At 44.7% G+C, this 17,761-nt stretch overlaps 1 long non-coding RNA gene across 2 annotated transcripts in view; it reads right to left on the bottom strand.

Annotated features, from left to right (window-relative positions):
• LOC116274604 overlaps positions 1-17,761 on the bottom strand; it is a 28,445-nt gene that overhangs the window by 9,492 nt on the left and 1,192 nt on the right. For both annotated transcript variants that reach the window (XR_004183375.1, XR_004183376.1), the window contains exon 2: positions 978-1,099. This is a non-coding gene — a long non-coding RNA (uncharacterized LOC116274604). The remainder of the gene's footprint in view (positions 1-977; positions 1,100-17,761) is intronic.

The following is a 17,761-nucleotide window of genomic DNA, read 5'->3' as shown; positions in this document are numbered from 1 at the left end:
TTTTGGGCCCCAAGGCACAAATCAGACTGTGGAACAGTGTGGAACAGTCTGGAATAATCTAGAACAGTCAGTAATAATCTAGAACAGTCTAGAACAGTGAAAGGGATGAGCCTAGTCCAGTGGCAGAAGCCCTGGTCCTGGTCTTGGCTCTGCCATGTGATTCTGGGAATCTCTTGACCCCATGACCTGTGGAACAATATTAGAGTGACAATAACCTGACCTGCTGACCTCACAGACACCAAAGATTATGGAAAACTTTGGTAGAAGCATTCAAAGGGAGCTGCCTCCTTGGAAGGGATTCATGTTCACCTCACAAATGGACCATTGAGTCCTCGTCAGACATTGGGGTTTGTCCTCCAGGCTAATTATTTAATTTGGGAGAACCTTTCCAGTTGATACTTGTGTTGACATTCCATCTATTTTCCTCTGTTCTACCACAGTGGCTATCTACAACTAATGGGGATAAGTTCATTGGAGTGCCCATAGGCAGCATTCTTAAATTATTCCTATTGATCAATTCTGCCAGCTTATGTAGGAGTGGAATGAAGTGATATCTGGGAAAACTAATCATTCATCTACCTCTCTTGACAGCTGCTTCCTGATTATTTATTCTCTGAAATAGCTTTGGATAAGAGGAAAATAAAGGTTTGTTTTGTTTTAATTTGTGTAAAACAATTTCCCTTTTCTGGGTCCACCATGTGACCAATGCATTTCTGCCTAAGGAGGATAACTAATAAAAATGACCTCTTTTAAGGTCAGTTATGTTACTGGGTAGCTATCAACAAATGTATATGCATTATTGATGTCCATTCTTATGACAACTGGGAGAGGTAGTAATTTTACAAAGAAGCTGAGGTTAAATGGTGGATGCCAGTTACACTGCTGGTAGATGGTGGTGCTGGTGTTCAAACTCAGATCTGCCAGACTTCAAGAGCCCATTAACTTGCAATTAGAAAGAGTATCAATTATCAACTGACCAGGTGGACCTCTTTCTTTGGTGCCTTAATTCTAGATCTGTCCAGTTAGTAGAAGCATTGCACTGATGCAGGTTGACAGTGTGCCTTTCTTTAGTGGTCCAGACGGGGGACTCCCGGATTCCCTATAAAAAGGAGAGAAAAGCCAGTCAAGGGTGCCTGGGAGCTGTCTAGTCTCAGAGGGTTAAACTGAGGGGTTCCCTCACAAGCTAGCATCAAGACTTCCTACTGCTCTGTGGACCCATCAGAGAAGCTGAATGCCGCCTGGATTCTAGACCCCGTTCTATCACTAACTAGCGTGGTGACCTCAGGCCGTTTCCCCTTTGGGCCCATTGCACAGAGGGGTTCAACTCTTCTCTTAGGTCTTTTCAAGTTCCAGCTCTCTCTGAAATAGAATTGGACCATGCTTAGAGACTCAAATTCCACCAGAGTAGCCCCTATGTAACAGTAGAAGACAAAGACAGAGAGGGCCTCTCTCTATTTGAAAGTGGTCTATTTTGCAATGATCTTAGAGGATGGGGTTGATATTTGGCCAGGGACCTAATATATCTCCAGTTTGGGTGGGGAGTTAGATCAAGTGGTGCTTTTGTATTAGGTCCCTTAAAAAATGGAAGAAAGATACCTTTCCCAGCACATCTTGGGAGTAAGATATGTTGGAATTCTGCCACCCAGTACCTCAGAAACTGACTGTATTTGGAAGTAGAGGTAATCAAGTTAAAGAGCTAACCAAGTTAAAATGATTTCATTAGTGTGGGTCCTCATCCATTGTGCCTCATGTCCTTCAGCAAAGGGGAAATTTGGACACAGAGACAGACAAATATGGAGGGAAGATGACGTGAAGACCCATGGAGAAGACAGCCCTCTAGAAGCCAAGGAGAGGGGCCTGGAACAGATCCTTCCCTCATGGAAGGAACCAACTCAATTGACAGCTGGATTTTATACTTCTGGCTTCCAGAACTGTGAGCCAACAAATGGCTGTTGCTTAAACGACCCAGTTTGCTATACTTTGCTATGGCAGCCTGAGCTAATGAATACACATTTTCCCAGAGGAGAAAAAAGTCAGGGAGAATTCCTGATCAAAACAGGTTTTTGGCTAAAAAAAGTTGGACTCGGTTCTGAGAAGAAGGCGGAGACAGACTTCTAAGGTGGGTTGTAGAAGAGAATACTGGGGACCCAGGGACATTCTGGTATTCATCCTCTGTTTTCATAGTTTGCCTTTTCCAAAGAGAAGGTGAGGACATGGGCCAAGACTTTTCCCCATTTGGACCTTCCCCTCCACTGCTATTCATTTGAAGGTATATTTAAAAATTGGAACTATAAGAATTTAAGTAGCTTTTAAAATTAGCCAAGTCTAATTTAGCTTCTAGTTGTCTTCCCTCTGACTGTGGGGTGGCCTTCCCCACAGGGATGGACCCACCTAAAATGTGATCTGCTTTTCCACCCTTGCAGTTTACAACTCCTCAAATCCATTGTTCTTTGTGTTGGAAAATACAAAGTGCGCCCGGCCCAGCAGACCCAGATCCGCTCGGATCCCGAGGAGTGGAAAAGCCTTTTCTGGCCTGGCAGTTGCAGGTGACAGTCCTAACCAGTCCGGGAGCAGATGAGAAGTTCATAGGCTGTTAATAAACTGGAACCAATCGGTGAATGCGGGCTGATTGTGCCGGGGCCGGCTGGGGCCACAGGTCCTTGGGAGAGCCCGCACTTGCGTTGCCTTTATCTGCATAGAGCAGGATCATGAAAGCGCCGGCCGCTGTCAGTGTTTGTCACAGTGAATGGACATATGTCCCTCACACTAGCATGGGGAATATCTAATTAAGCTACACAATGATTGCTTATGCCCGGGGCCGTTACAAACAAGGCTCTGTCACTCTCCTTGGAGAACCACAAAATGGGAACTCTCTTTTAGTGCATGATAATGAATATATTTGAAATATATTAGAATTGATTTAGATCTCGCACTTTCATCCCTTAAAAAAAAAAAAAAAAGCAAACAAATGCTGTTTTCACAAAAATATTCTGTCCTTTTAAGTCCCACAGTGGGGTTGGGGGTGAGCGTGAGGGAAGGCTGTCGGTAAATATCAGTGGGTTGATTGTGGTGTTTGGTAGAACTTGCTTTCCTGTTGTTTTTAATGAATGTGTTAGGATTTTTGTGCCAGAAATTTATTTCACACATTAGCAGAGATGTTAGTGTATGCAATGTGGGAGCCTATATGTTTAAGAGTTTTAAGGAGTGAAGATGTTGTTCTTGTGTTGGCCTTCCCTTCCCTTCCCTTCCTTTGGCCTAGGTGGGACTCATAGGGAAACTTTTTTAGGTTAGTGCAAAAGTAATTGCGGTTTAGGCTGGGCACGGTGGCTCATGCCTTGTAATCCCAGCACTTTGGGAGGCTGAGGCAGGTGGATCACTTGAGGTCTGGAGTTGGAGACTAGCCTAGCCAACACGGTGAAACCTTGTCTCTACTAAAAATACAACAACTAGCCAAGCATGGTGGCGGGCACCTGTAATGCCAGCTACTTGGGAGGCTGAGGCAGGAGAATCGTTTGAGCCCAGGAGGCAGAGGTTGCAGTGAGCCAAGATTGTGCCACTGGACTCCAGCCTGGGCAACAGAGTGAGACTCCATCTCAAAACAAAACAAAACAAAAAAGGTGATTGTGCAAAAAACCACAATTACTTTTGCATCAACCTAAAGAGTTTTCTTTAAAACTGAATCATTTTAGCACATTGCACTGAAGTACTGAATCCTGTTTAAGACTCATGTTGCTACTTTAAGATGAACAGCAATTTTTAACAGGAAAAAATATGATCTTGGATTAGGACCTAAGAAGTGAATTTTTCCTGCCTTCCACAGTTATGACCAGGAAAAAACTATGGCTCCAGCCATGGAAGTGGGGACAGTGTGAAGAGAGTCCTGGCTGGGATATGGAAAACTGTGGGAACCACCTCAAGGAGTCTTTCATTACCAAGAGCAAGACCAACTACATAATTCTTGAGCCTCAGTATGAAATGTAAATATGGGGCCCCCTTATTTAAAAGTCAGGAAGGGCTGACAGCAGAGCATTGACCACGTTCAGGGCTCTTCTAAGCACAGGGTTCTGTGCCACTGACCCAATGCGTGGTGCACACCTGAAGCTGGCCCTGCCCAGAGCCGTTGTTCTGTACTCCATAAGGAAAAGGGAGGAGGTGGCAAAGGACAGTTTCAAGTCCTAATTTCTGTACAGTCCATGATCCCAGAGTAGGTACTCAGATGAGATAGAATGAATTGAAAAATGAACTTCACATTGAACCTGTTCATCCTGACCAGGTGAATTTCAAGAATGAAGCAAGTCCACTGACATTGGCAGCTGTGCTTTAGAGACCGTTTTTTGTACTTTTCTCACTTAAAGTGTAGGACTGCCTCCTCTTCGCCACCACTGCCCCTCTCCCCAAACCCCCCAAACTCTGCCAGAGTCCATCAGTGCAGAGCACGAGGTCCTTTTAAGAGCTAGGCATCTGGTAGGCCAGACGGAATTCTGAGAAGTAAAGAAAATAAAACTTCTACTATCTTCACAAAATAAGAAATAAAAAGCGTCAGTTAACATTCACCCAAATGTTGGGATCCCTGGCTGTGATTGGCTTTTGCCTACGGAGCAGGTAGGGTCTGTGGCTCATCTAGGGTCTGTGGCTCATCTCTCTCTTATTGGCTCCATCCCTATCACATATGCACAGATGAAGCAGCCTCAAATGTCCTGGTCCCTCTGCCTGGGACCCTGGCCCACCCCTCACGCCCGTCAGCTCTTTCATGCTGGGCCTGCTGCTGGGAAATGGGTCTTTCCTGGCACTGCCTATAAGCCAGCGTGCATGGGAAAATGGGCTTGTTTTCTTTAGGGGAGGGCTTTTGGAAAGACCTGTCAGGCTTTTGAAAAATTGTGATAAAACACAAATACCTGAAAATCTATGGTCGTAACCTTTTTTTTTTTTTTTTTGAGACGGAGTCTCGCTCTGTCGCCCAGGCTGGAGTGCAGTGGTGTGATCTCGGCTCACTGCAACCTCTGCCTCTCCGGTTCAAGCGATTCTCCTGCCTCAGCCTCCCAAGTAGCTGGGATTACAGGCATGCACCACCACACCCAGCTAATTTTTTTGTATTTGTAGTAGAGACAGGGTTTCACCGTGTTAGTCAGGATGGTCTTGATCTCCTGACCTCGTGATCTGCCTGCCTCGGCCTCCCAAAGTGCTGGGATTACAGGCGTGAGCCACTGCGCCTGACTGATCATAACCACTTTTAATTACAGTGACTGTTCAGGAGTGTCAATTATATTCACGTCATTGAATATAATTCAAATGTTCTAGCTTGTCTCTAGAACATTTTCATATCTGTTGGGTTTTTAAGTCCCATCACCATGACCCCATAAGCGTTGGATTGCAGATATTTCTGGAAAGGAAGGACCCTTCAACATGAGAGGTGCTTAATACTTGTGCATTAAATGAATAGAACCAAATGAAGCTCTGTGCCTAAAGCCTCACATGTGACCAGCCCAATTCCCTGGACCCAGACAGAGTTGTGACATGTTTTTTCTTGTCTCCTCATAACTGTTTATTTACAAAAGGAAGAAAAAGACTTTGCAATCTCTTGGATTCTTCGATCTGCTTCTTGAGGCAGCTCTGATTTTCATTCCTAAATCATTTCCTCAGTCTGTCATGTTGGATCTGAATACATAAGGAGCCATAGCAACCTCCCAGCCATCCCAGGGCTTCATACAGTGCCTGGTATCCAATAGGTGCTTCCCATGTGATGAATGAATGAGTAACTGACAGGTTTTCAGTGTTAGAGGGAAGCAAGGATACATGGAATAAATGTGTGATCTCTAAACCTCACTTAAGCCAGTGGCCTCAGCCCCTTGCCATAGACCCTTGTCCTAGCAAAGCTGAAGGGATGTCAGGGCAAAGGGCATCAGTGCAGGGGACAGAGGGTGTGCAAAGGACCAGGTGGTGAGAGAGCCCTGTCCTGGGAGGAATCATCTTTGGAACAAAAGGTATGAAAATATCTTTGGAAACAGAAAAGATGGGGATGTTCTCAGGGGGACTGAGATGGTGGGTGGGGCAGCTTGTTAAAAAGCAGTTGGGAGTTGGTCTTAATGATGCCTACTTGGGTGCAGTCAGATAACAGAGGAGCTGCAAAGTCTTGCAGGAGGACATACGAGTGGGATTTTAGGAAATGATGAGAGGAGCAGGGAGAGGCATTCAAGGATTTAGGAACACGATCCCGTTTTTCTGTTTTGGCTAAAACAGAGCAGAATTTGCATGTTCACACACATCCTTTCAAAAATGGGAAAAGACCCTAGATATATCTGCAAGGAATGCCTGTGACAACAGACCGGCCCCTGGCAAGCCTTGAGGGAATGAGGTTTGGGTTAAGGGTGAGACGGCAGCTCTTCTTTAGAGGCAGTGTCTCTGCAGCTGGGGCAGGTTCTCAGGCTGAGTGCAAAGGACATGCAGGAAAAGGCAAAAGTGTAACAGCAGATTTCTTTTTTCTTTTCTTTTCTTTTCCTCTCTTCTCTCCTCTCCTCTCCCTCCTGTTCTCTTCTCTTCTCTCTCTCTCTCTCTCTCTCTCTCTCTCTCTCTTTCTTTCTTTTCTTCCACCCCCTGCTTCACTAAGGACAAATGTTGCAATTCCAGGGTGGTGGAAGAAGCTGCTGCTTTTTCTTCCAGATGAGTGGATTATTAACAATGGAGCAGAGAAGCTGCCATGCACCATTATATCCTTCCTCGAGGAGACAGAGTCTCCAGCCAAAGAGAGGTGTAGGGTGACCCTGCTTGCCTCTGCAGGTGGGGTTCAGAGTACACCCTTCATGGAGAAGCATTGGAGAAATGGTTGGAAAGTCACATCCTAAATGAACTCACAATATATTCCCCATGGGCCAATCACATCCTTTCTCTGGGCCTCGATTTCTTCATCTTTGAGATGGGGTCATTAGATCAGAATCATCTGGTAATTATGAACATACAAATTCGTGGCACTAACTCCTGAGGATGCTGACTCTAGGTCAGGCCCTGCCATAGATGTGCCAGGGTTTGTGAGCTGTGATGACGGAGCACAGGTCTTACCCCATACCGTGAGTTGACTTTGCTCTTTCCATCATCAGAAGGATTCTAGAACTCCCTGAGCAGAATCAACCCAAGGGTGATCTAACTGTTAGCATCCCTCAATTCCCTGCTTCAATCTGATTCATCTATCAGGGCCAGTTGAAATCTCCCTCCTTCCTGAAGCCTTCCCTGGCTTTTGGGCCCCTCATGCGTTCTTTCTCTTATCTTCTCCTAAATCATCCAGGACACATCTGTTGTCTCCTACATGTAGAACAACATTATTTGGTGTTATCAGCTACCCTGTCAACTCTTTAGCTGGTCTTTCCAGCGAGAAGGGCACGGACCTCACTGGGAGATCCCTGTCTCCCTCCCACCCTGACACTATGGTTACTGACTCAAATTGGACTGCTCTCAAATGGTGCTTGCCGGGTCAGTGAGTCATTGCAGCATGGCTAATCACCACTGCACTTATTGCCAGGTCAGCTAAGTCAGCATCTGCTCTTTGATCCTTTCCAATGGGGCATGATATAGTTTATTAATTTCCGTCACCTTCATGCAAATCTCCCATGCATTGATTTCTTGTGATTTCATTAGCGTGAAGGTTGGGGTTTGGGTTTGCTCCATGACATGTTCGATTGCTCAAATCCCATGTACTTCTAAAAACTTCGTGCCTTGATTTGAAGAGGATTGGATGGCATCCACTCTCCTGGTAAGAGTCATGCTTTTCTTATCTGCTGTTTATATTCTACTCTCTTGTCACAGAAAAAAAAGAAGAAATGAACACTTTAAAAGAGGAATAAGCATATGGAGAAAGGTGGAGATAGAGTTGGGGGGCAGGAAAGGAGGCGAGGGGTAGGGGGATGATGCCACATGCCAGTTGGAGAGGGCCTGCTTCCTACCATATCACCGTTCCTTGTTATCCAGTCTCCCGATCCTGCCCCCCTTCTCTGGCATTGCTTTATAGTCCTTGTAAAAAAAAATCGTAGCAAATCCCAATTACCTCTTGGACACGGTGTGGGTAGGAGAATGCAGGAGAAGTTTTAGAGAGAGACATATGTTGTATGTTATCTTGCATGTGTCCCAATCTGGGTCCTAACCCTTGTTTTCTAACAATGGCACTGGATTTCTAAGCGATTCAGCAAGGCACATTGACAATGCCTTTAAGTAGAGGCCCATTGCCTGTCGACACTGATGAAGTGGATTCAAATGCCCACAGTGCAGATTTAGAATCAAGTGAGCTCTTTGTAATTACAGACATGAAGCTTGTTCAGGTTGTGGGCAGGTCTGAAACAGACATGTCTCTTCTATAGGCACATATGCGTCTGGCATACACTCCCGTCTCCTCTCTCTCTCATTTTTCCCTGAGTGGTAAAGTCTTAACCACTCAGCAGCCTAAGTCATACCTGCAGTTAGTCTCCTACTAAGACGATTTACTAGGCAGATTCTCTTTTCTGTGGCCACTTTGTAAAATGGACTCTTCGCTTCCCTGAGCAGTTTTCTGTGATACTTCTCTTTCTCGTTCCATCCTTTTTCAGGGGAATCGTTATCTGTTGTGCTTTAATTGTGCGTCTGTTAGGGTGTTCCAGCCCTGTTCCACTCTCAGGGATTTTAATACTTCCTCCCAGTGTGCCATGCTCACCTGATTTCCCCCCCTAATCCCATAAATCTCCTTCTACCAAACCTTAATACAGTGGTGATTAGCTTTCTCTGTGTCCATTTTGCACAACAGTGGAATTTTTGTATAACATCTTCCATAGGAGCAGCATCTATAATTGCTTTGAGCTAGAAGGAGTTGTGAGGAGCAAGTCTGGTCAACACTGTTGAAAATAAACCCCAACTAAATGCAATGTGCTATCCTGTATTAGATACCCTCTATTCTTCTCCAGAACAGACAAAGGACACTCATGGAAAAACTGGTGAAATCTGAACCGAATCTGTGGTTTAGTTAATGTCATCGTAACTTTTCTTTCTTTCTTCTTTCCTTCCTTCTTTCCTTCCTTCCTTCCTTCCTTCCTTCCTTCCTTCCTTCCTTCCTTTCTTTTTCTTTCTTTCTTAGACAGGATCTCATTCTGTCACCCAGACTGGTGTGCAGTGGCGTGATCACAGCTCACTGCAGGCTCAGCCTCCTGAGTTCAATTGATCCTCCCTCCTCAGCCTTCCAAATAGCTTGGATGACAGGTGTGCACCACCACACCTGGCTAATTTTGGAATTTTCTGCAGAGGTGGGGTCTTGCCATATTGTCAGGCTGGTCCTGAAGTCCTAAACTCAAGAAATTCAGCCCCCTCAGCCTCCCAAAGTGCTGTGATTACAAGCACGAGGCCCCACACCTAGCCATCCATGTTGATTTCTTAGTTGTGACAAATATACCAAGGTTATGAAAGATGTGAACGTTAGAGAAAGCCGGGTGAAGTATATACAGGAAATTTCTGTACTATCATGGCAACTTTTCTGTGAATCTAGAATTATTCCACAGTGAAAAGTTAATTTAAAAATCGATATTTAAAAAAATAAAATTTAGAGGGGCCAGGTATACTTTTTTGGTCTGCCCATACAGCACAATCCTTATATGCCTGGGGTCTTGAATCCTATCTCTGCAACTCACTAACTGCATGATGGCTGTGCTTCCGATTCCTCATGGGTGAAGTAGGAATAAAAATAGTAATTGAATCGGTACACCTGCAACAATGCATATGGTAAGAGTGCAATCCACGTGAACTTTTCTTATTAACATTTTATTGAATTCAGTGTACAACTGGCGAGTCATATCAGAGTGCATTGTCTCTTAATTTTAAATAGTTCCCGTGCAGGAAACCAAATGAATCAAGCTCCTGACATTTTCAGATCTACCTTTCTTGGTTGGTTCCAAAGTATGTTCCTGAGATATGTAGGCAAAATCACCATGTCCTCCTCTCCTCTCACTTCTCAGAGTTTAAGGGGAAAGTCCATTACTAATAAGAATTCTAAACAAGAAAGAGGTTCGTGACAGTTAAGGATTCAAATAGAAATAGATGGCTCTGTGTGGCTGTTTCCTCTTCTGCTTTCTTGTCTCAACTCAGTGTAGATGTTAGATGGAAGCAGAGCAGGGATTTTCGACTCAGGGAGATTTTGTCCCCCATGGGACGCTTGGCAATGTCTGGTGACATTTTGAGTTTTCCCAACTGGGGACAGGATATCACTGGCAACTGGCAAGTAGAGGCCAGGGATACTGCTAAACATCCTACACTGCACAGAACAGCCCCCACCACAGAGAAATATCTGGCCCCAAATGTAACAGGACCATTACTGAGAATCCCTGAAGAAGAGTCAACAACTACTGTATCAACCCAATAATACTTTTGCAATTGAGCTTGTGCCAAGTCTATTCTCCCTACCCAAAGAATTTGTTTATCTACAACAGATCTTGGGAAAATTAAATAACTTTCCAGAGGGTCATCAAAGACCCGGGGAAAGGTTTTCTGGGCAGTAGGCATATCTTCTAAAACAAAACCTTTGAAACTCCCATCTTCAACTATTTGAGTAGGGGGAGAAATGGGGGCAACTTAATGAGAAAGTCAGTAAAGGAAACATGATGTGCTTTTCTTGGCTGTTGATAAGGTGCTAGTGTTCATGATTTAGGTTGCAGGGAAAAATGGAAAATGAGTTTTATGAAGAGGAAGGATAGAAACAAGAGTTGTAAGTGTTGGGAGTGGGTTAGGGAGGGGTAAGGGTAGTGATGTAAGCTTATTGTCACAGATGTCTACAAGCAATCGGCTAACAGTTCCAACTCTGTGCTTCTTCAGAAATCGATGACCTCAGCTGGCCCAGAATGATGGTTTTTCTTGCAAATGGTATCAATACAAATAATGTTTTATGGTAAAAGATATACTTCTCACTTTGAGAAAACCCTCTGCATTTTGGGACTGGCCAGATTGTATGGGTTTTAGCCAGGGAAGTCCAAGATTGATGATGTACCTGGTAAGGTCCAAAGATCCTGTGGCCTCTGCTTGTAGAGCTGTACTGTCCAATATAGTGAACAACAGCCACCTGTGGCTATTGAAGTTAAAGTTAATTAAAATTAAATAAAACTGAAAGTTCAGTTCCACAGTCACACTGGCCACATTTTGAGTGCTTGATGGCCACATGTGGCCACCATATTAGCCAGCGTAGATACAAAACATTTCCATCATCATGGAATGTTCTACCAGACAGTGCTGCCCAAGCCCAGAGCCTTTCTCTTACAAGTCTGGGTCACTGCACCAGGACAGGTACTTGCCTAACAGGGCACAATGGAGCCGAGGGCCATCAACTGAGCCCCCTTTAATATACCAGAGAATCCCTGACCTGGAAGTTTAAGAAGCAGAGGAAAATGGCTGATGGGAAAGATAGTTCTCAGGCTGAACAAGACTTTTCAAGATGAACATTATAAAAGCAATGAAAGGGGTGAGGGCAGAGCACGAATCAGGAAAGAAGGAAAGAGCCACCGCCTGGCTCTGTGGGTAGAGTCCAAATTATGATTTGGTAGAAATCCAAAGATTCCAAGTCATAGTGATTCAGGTACACCGGAATTTCACAGTGATTGGTAAGAGCATCTTCAAATGTGGCTTGATCCTGGCCATGGTCTTAGATCTTACACTCGGGGGATGAACTGACATGTCTGTCATCGTAATTCAGCCTCTACGTCTAGCTTCCTTCATCTTGAACCTGGAGGAATTGGACTCCACTTGATTCTGTGTGCCTTATGTGGATTATAGGCGTTTTCTCCTTTTACTTCCTAACACACCAAGAATGAAGATGTGCCTTTCAAAACAAGGCTCACTTCAGTGATAGGCCATGGGGGGAGGTGGAATGAAAAAGATGCGTTCCATAATGAGCAGCTGATTCTGTGTCACGAAGCTATACAAAATATGACTTCCTGTACCTTCAGGGAGGGCACAGAAGTTTGGAGGGCAGCCCCCAAAGGCTGGGCATGAACAAGAACATCACATCGTGTTATCACGGTCTTATTCCATGTTAGCCTACGGATGCCTGCATCAGTGGGATTGGGAGCTTGTCTGGGCTGCCTGATGGGCTGGGAGTCATTCAGAGACCCCTAGGCTCTGCTCATTTCTGCTGTGGGAGCCTGGACAAGCCCCCGCTGCCACCTCCTCACCTGTGAAAGGGGAGTCGTGCACATTGCACCTGCTTCTCATTTTAAAGGAGGTAACACATGTAAAATGTAAAAGGCCCTACAGACTAGCAAGTGCTAGAGAAATGGACTATTTTTATTTAAAATTTCCCTTTTCCCCACAGCTCCTATAGAAATTCATTCCCTTTCACTGAGAACGCTGGTTTCAGTCTGGGTTTGGTCCAAAACCAGTATGCGTTGTGGGTGGACTGTGAGCCAGATGCTGTGGGTGCAGAGCTCTTTGAGGGGAACCTCCCTTCTTCAGCCTGGGGTGACACAGACTACTTCTTATCCCCAATGTCTGACCTCCCTTTTTAGTAAAGGTTTTAGCTAGCACATGGCCACCCAGACGAAGCCCACATTTTCCAACCTGTGTTGCAGTTTGATGTGGCCCTGTAGTCAGGTTCTGTCCCAGGGAATACAAGCAGAAGTGACATATGCCATTCTTGGTTTGTACCTTAAAAGGAAGGAGAACCCTCCCTGCTCCACACTGCTTCCCAGAATGGGCATGATGGCAGGATTGGAGTAGCAAGATGGAGACTGCGTTGAGGATAGCAGAAAAATAAGAGGGAGGGAATTGGGATGTTCATACCATGAAGCTTTCAGACCAGCCCTGGGCCACCTCCCTAGACTGTAACTTTATCTAAGATGCTGTCTTGGAACTTTCTTTGTCATGGCACCTAACTTGCATCCTCACCACTATGGCCTTGAAATGTCCTTCCCCATAGCCTACTTCCAATCCTCATGGCACTAGCCCTGTTGATCTCAAGTTCTCCATCTTTCCTGCCTTCCCTGCTTCCCTTCCAGGTAAAATTTACCTTTCCAGGCTGTCAGTGCCCTACTTCATGCTATCAGTAGTACTTTATAGACTAACCAGTGCCAGTGACTTGCTGTGTATTCCTTCCCAGGCAATGGGCATTTTGACAGGGCTCTCTGGAGACACAATGCTTATCCATGCGGTGGCATCAACAGAAGGCATGCTGAGTGTGACAGACAGGCGGGTGGGGAGCTTACAGCTCACTATAGATCGGACACCATTCTACATCAGTAATCCTCAGGCCAGCTTCCCAGTGCTCCTGTATGAACACCAGGAAACTTAGACCAACTTTGAAGACCACAAGCCAGTCATACATCTGCTTATCTGTTTCAGAAAGTTGAGCATAGGGGTTGATAGTCTATACAGCTCTGTGTGCCTGTGGTGCCTCTCTGTCTCTGCAGGTATCTGGGGTGACTCTGGGGCGATGTCTCTGAGGTGCCACTCTCATCCCAGGGGACCTGGCTCTGAGTGAGTGAGTTCCAGTGCCCAGCTCTGGGGGCATGAGCTAGAGAAGCAGGCAGGGCTGCCTGGGCAGCTCAGCGGCTCTGTGGGTAGAGTTCACAACTAAAGAGAGTCAGTGAGCCCACATTCCCTCCCAGGACACTGGGCCTTGAGCTGCTGGGCCAGCCACACCTGCCTGAGCCTTTGCTTTCAGGGTGGGATGGGAAGAGCAAAGGTGATGGCTAATGTTGGTTTTCTTCTCATTTGTAGGGATACAGGGACAAACATCCCTTTGCAAACATGTTTCCGAAGGAATTTCTCTGTAGATTCACTTTGTAGTTGTAAGAAGGCCTGGCGGATTTTTGGTTTGGTTTCGTTTGGTTTTCGTGTGGGGGACAGGAGGGGTTGTTTTGCTTTCTCACTGATTCACTGGAATATAGGGAAGGATTGAAGAGAAACTTGTCAGAGGGAAGGAAAGAAAAATTAGAACTAAACTCAAAACACCACATCCTGATCATAGAAGATTAAATCTCCCTACCATAAAGACACGTGTGTGCATATGTTCATTGCAGCACTATTCACAATAGCAAAGACACGGAATCAACCTAAATGCCCATCAACAATGGACTGGATAGAGAAAATGTGGTACATATTCCCCATGGAGTATTATGCAGCCGTGAAAAAGAATGAGATCATATCTTTTGCAGGAATATGGATGGAGCTGGAGGTCATCATCCCAAGCAAACTAACACAGGAACAGAAAACCAAGTACCACATGTTCTCACTTATAAGTGGGAGCTAAAAATTGAGTAAATATGAACACAAAGAAGGGCCTCCTTGAGGGTGGAGGGTGGGAGGAGAGAGAGGATCAAAAAGTACCTCTTTTTGATCAGGTACTATGCTTATTATCGGGGTGACAAAATAATCTGTACCTCAAACCCCCATGACATTCAGTTTACCTATATGACAAGCCTGCACCTGTATTCGAGCCTAAAACAAAAAGTTAAAACAATAAATAAAAACATGAGGTGTGGCTTCTTTCTCTTAACAAAAAAAGATTAAATGTGAGAATGAGGCCTGTGAGCTAACAGGATAGAACAATATAGCAAGTGTCTCCTATTTTCTGACTTTCAATTGTATGAAAATACTTTTCAATTCTGTAACATGGTTCAAACAAACCCCTGATCATTATTCCCTTGCACCTTTGCCCTTGAATTGGGTAGAACAGACATGGCTGGCCTCCCCCAGGCCAGCCATCACCCCTCCCAAGAGAAGCAGTGTTTTCATAGCCGGACAGCACTGGAAACAGGCGTTGGGCTCTGCATCCTGACCCAGGCGGGGCAGGCCGAGTGTTCTCACAGCCATCTGTTGCGGCCTGTAATGCATGAGCACATTAGCACATGGCCCGCCAGCAGCCTCAACATTGTTCTCCAGGCTGAGTTAGTTCAGCCGATCTCAACAAAGGGGACAGTTTTGCATTCAGGATAAATACAACCACTGAGGGTTTCTTTATTTCTTTTTCTTTTTTTTTTTTTTTTAAGGATACTTAATGTTAAGGTTTTCACTGGCTGTCTGAATTGCAAGTTGCAACCACCTCCCACTCCCTCCAATATCATTCCCATTCTGTTAATGACATTGACATGGATGCTTTGTAGGAACTACTAAAGGAGATATTTTTATGCTCCTCATTGGAAAGATTCATCCAATAGCATTTTTTAAAAATCCAAGGAGTTTGCCTCACAAAGGATTAGAACAAAGTGTCCAACCATGAATTCATTTAATGTTAAGGTCAGTCTTATGCCTCCAGCTCTGGACTTTTAGTGTGCTCAAAGACTACCCAAGGGACTTTGGGAGGCAGCTTTTGTTCACAGTAGCGAATGTTATATGTCAAGCTTTAGCAAATTTGCTGACAGTAACTGATAAATTATTTCAGAAAATCCCTTGTTTGCCCAACATCCCAGGACCAATAAAAGGCCAGCCTCCAAGACTTGGCAGATTTTTAAAAAGCATTTTCTGGAAGGAAAATGAAGTTTGATGCTACCCTTTTCACAGGATCAGATTTTTGCTTATATTTTCTCATGTGAGAATCCTAGTGAAGCTTTATGTCACTTGCATTCTAGTTACAAAATAGTTCAGTGCCAAAAATCATCTGCATGCATTCATTTCGTTCATTAAATAGGTATTTATGGAGCACTTATTATGGGCTGGATACCATTGTACATCAGTGATCAAGGTGGACAGAGTTCTCTGCCGGGTGGAGCTTATGTTCTAGTGTGGAAGACAGGCAATAAACAACAAAATTAATCAATAAGAAATAACATATAGGGAAATGGAAAGTTGAGCAGGGCAATGGAATTGAAAATGCCAGAGAAAGTTGTAGTATTAAAAAGGAAGGAGGGGCCGGGCATGATGGCTCACGCCTGTAATCCCAGCACTTTGGGAGGCCGAGGCAGGTGGATCACCTGAGGTCAGGAGTTCAAGACTAGCCTGGCCAACATGGTGAAACTCTGTCTCTACTAAAAATACAAAAATTAGCCAGGAGTGGTGGTACACACCTGTAATCCCAGCTACTCGGGAGGCTGAGGCAGGAGAATCCCTTGAACCTGGGAGGCGGAGGTTGCAGTGAGCCGAGATGGCGTCATTGCACTCCAGCCTGGGCAACAAGAGTGAACTCTGTCTCAAAAAAAAGGAGGTGAAATTATGATCTCAATTTACAGAGCCTCCATATTCCAAAATTCTTTTCAGAATAAAAGTTAAAAAAACAAAAACATGAGGTGTGACGAGCTAACACGTTAGAACAATCTAGCAAGTGTCTTCCATTTTGTGACTTTCAATTGTATGAAAATACTTTTCGGTTCTGCAACATGGTTCAAACAAACCCCTCAAATTCTTTTTGGACTATGGAAGCTTGGGGGGACCTTCCCTACATACAGTTTTTTCCTCTTTAAGTTCAAGTTCAAATGGAAAAGACAACTTGATCACCCCGCTCCAATCAGGGTCCATTTCAAAGCTCTTAAATGCTGAGGACAAGCATGTTTTTAAAGCAGTGTGTCTGTATGTTTCTAACCTGCCTAAAGCAGGGGATGGGGTATTACAGTGGTCATCAAGTTCAGATGTACCTGATGCAGCCGTTATCACTGAGTGTTCTCCACACCCCCTGGCACATTAAACATGTGCTGGATAAAATGTGTGCTGGAGAAGATGAACTTCAGGAGTAAAGATAGCAGTTTGTCCACTACCCCCAGCCCCAGATTTATGTGGGATCTTCATTATGTAGTTTAATGCCCACTTCTTAAAATGCGACTCTTAACTCTATCATAATGAATATCTGAACAAGTTACAAGTTAGTTGGTTATTTCCTTTCCAAGTCACAACTGATGAAAGTCTGGCTGGATATTGAATAAGGGAATTGCTCACAAAACACTACCTACTTCAGCCAGGCATCTCACTGAGATTCTGGCTCCCTGAGACCCAAAGGCAGAGATTTATTCAGGCATCCTGATCTGCTGGAGGCACCATGCAAGTCCTGGGACATTTGTTATGGGGTCCTTGACACACACCTGTGGCAGGGAGGACATGAGATACATCCCACGAGTGGCAGGGTGGACTTCAGGGCTGTGAAAAGTCATAGAGGATCATAACTTGAAATGTCCTTTGCCAGGCTTTTCACTTTGTATGTGAGTAGATAGAGGCTCAGAAAGGTCAAGCAACTCGCTGGAGGATGCTCAGCCTGGTCAGAGACCTAGATTTTTAAACTCTTGGAACAGGCTTCTTTTCACTATGGCAGGTTGCATACCAGGACCTGAAGAGTTACTCAGAAGTGAATGAAATCACCAACAGATGATAAACAAAACGTAGCACACATCCACAACAGAATATGATTCCACCGTAAGAAGGAATGAAGTAGGGATACATGCAACAATGTAGCTGAACCTCAAAAACATTATGCTAAGTGAAAGAAGCCAGTCACAAAAGGCCACATATTTTATGACTCCATTTACATGAAGTATCTAGAATCTGTGAATCCATAGAGATAGAAAGTAGATTGGTGGCTGCCAGGGGTAGGGGTTGGGGAGTGAGGAGGAACTGCTCAGTGGATCCAGGTTTGACTTTGCAGTGATGAAAGTGTCTTGGAACGAGACAGAGGCAGTGGCTGCACGACATTGTCAATGCCACTGAAACTGTTCACCTTAAAATGGTTAACTTTTTGTGACGTGCATTTGACCTTAATTAAAACAAAAAAATAGTGAATGAGGTAGGAAGAGCTGATGGGTTAAACACAAAAAGGTGGGCGATGACAAGCAGATTGGCTGTGGAGGGTGGTGAA

This window comes from Papio anubis, chromosome 4, assembly GCF_008728515.1.
Source record: "Papio anubis isolate 15944 chromosome 4, Panubis1.0, whole genome shotgun sequence".
NCBI lineage: Eukaryota > Metazoa > Chordata > Mammalia > Primates > Cercopithecidae > Papio > Papio anubis.
Note: the sequence above shows the minus strand (reverse complement) of the source record. Positions and strands in the feature narration are given on the sequence as shown.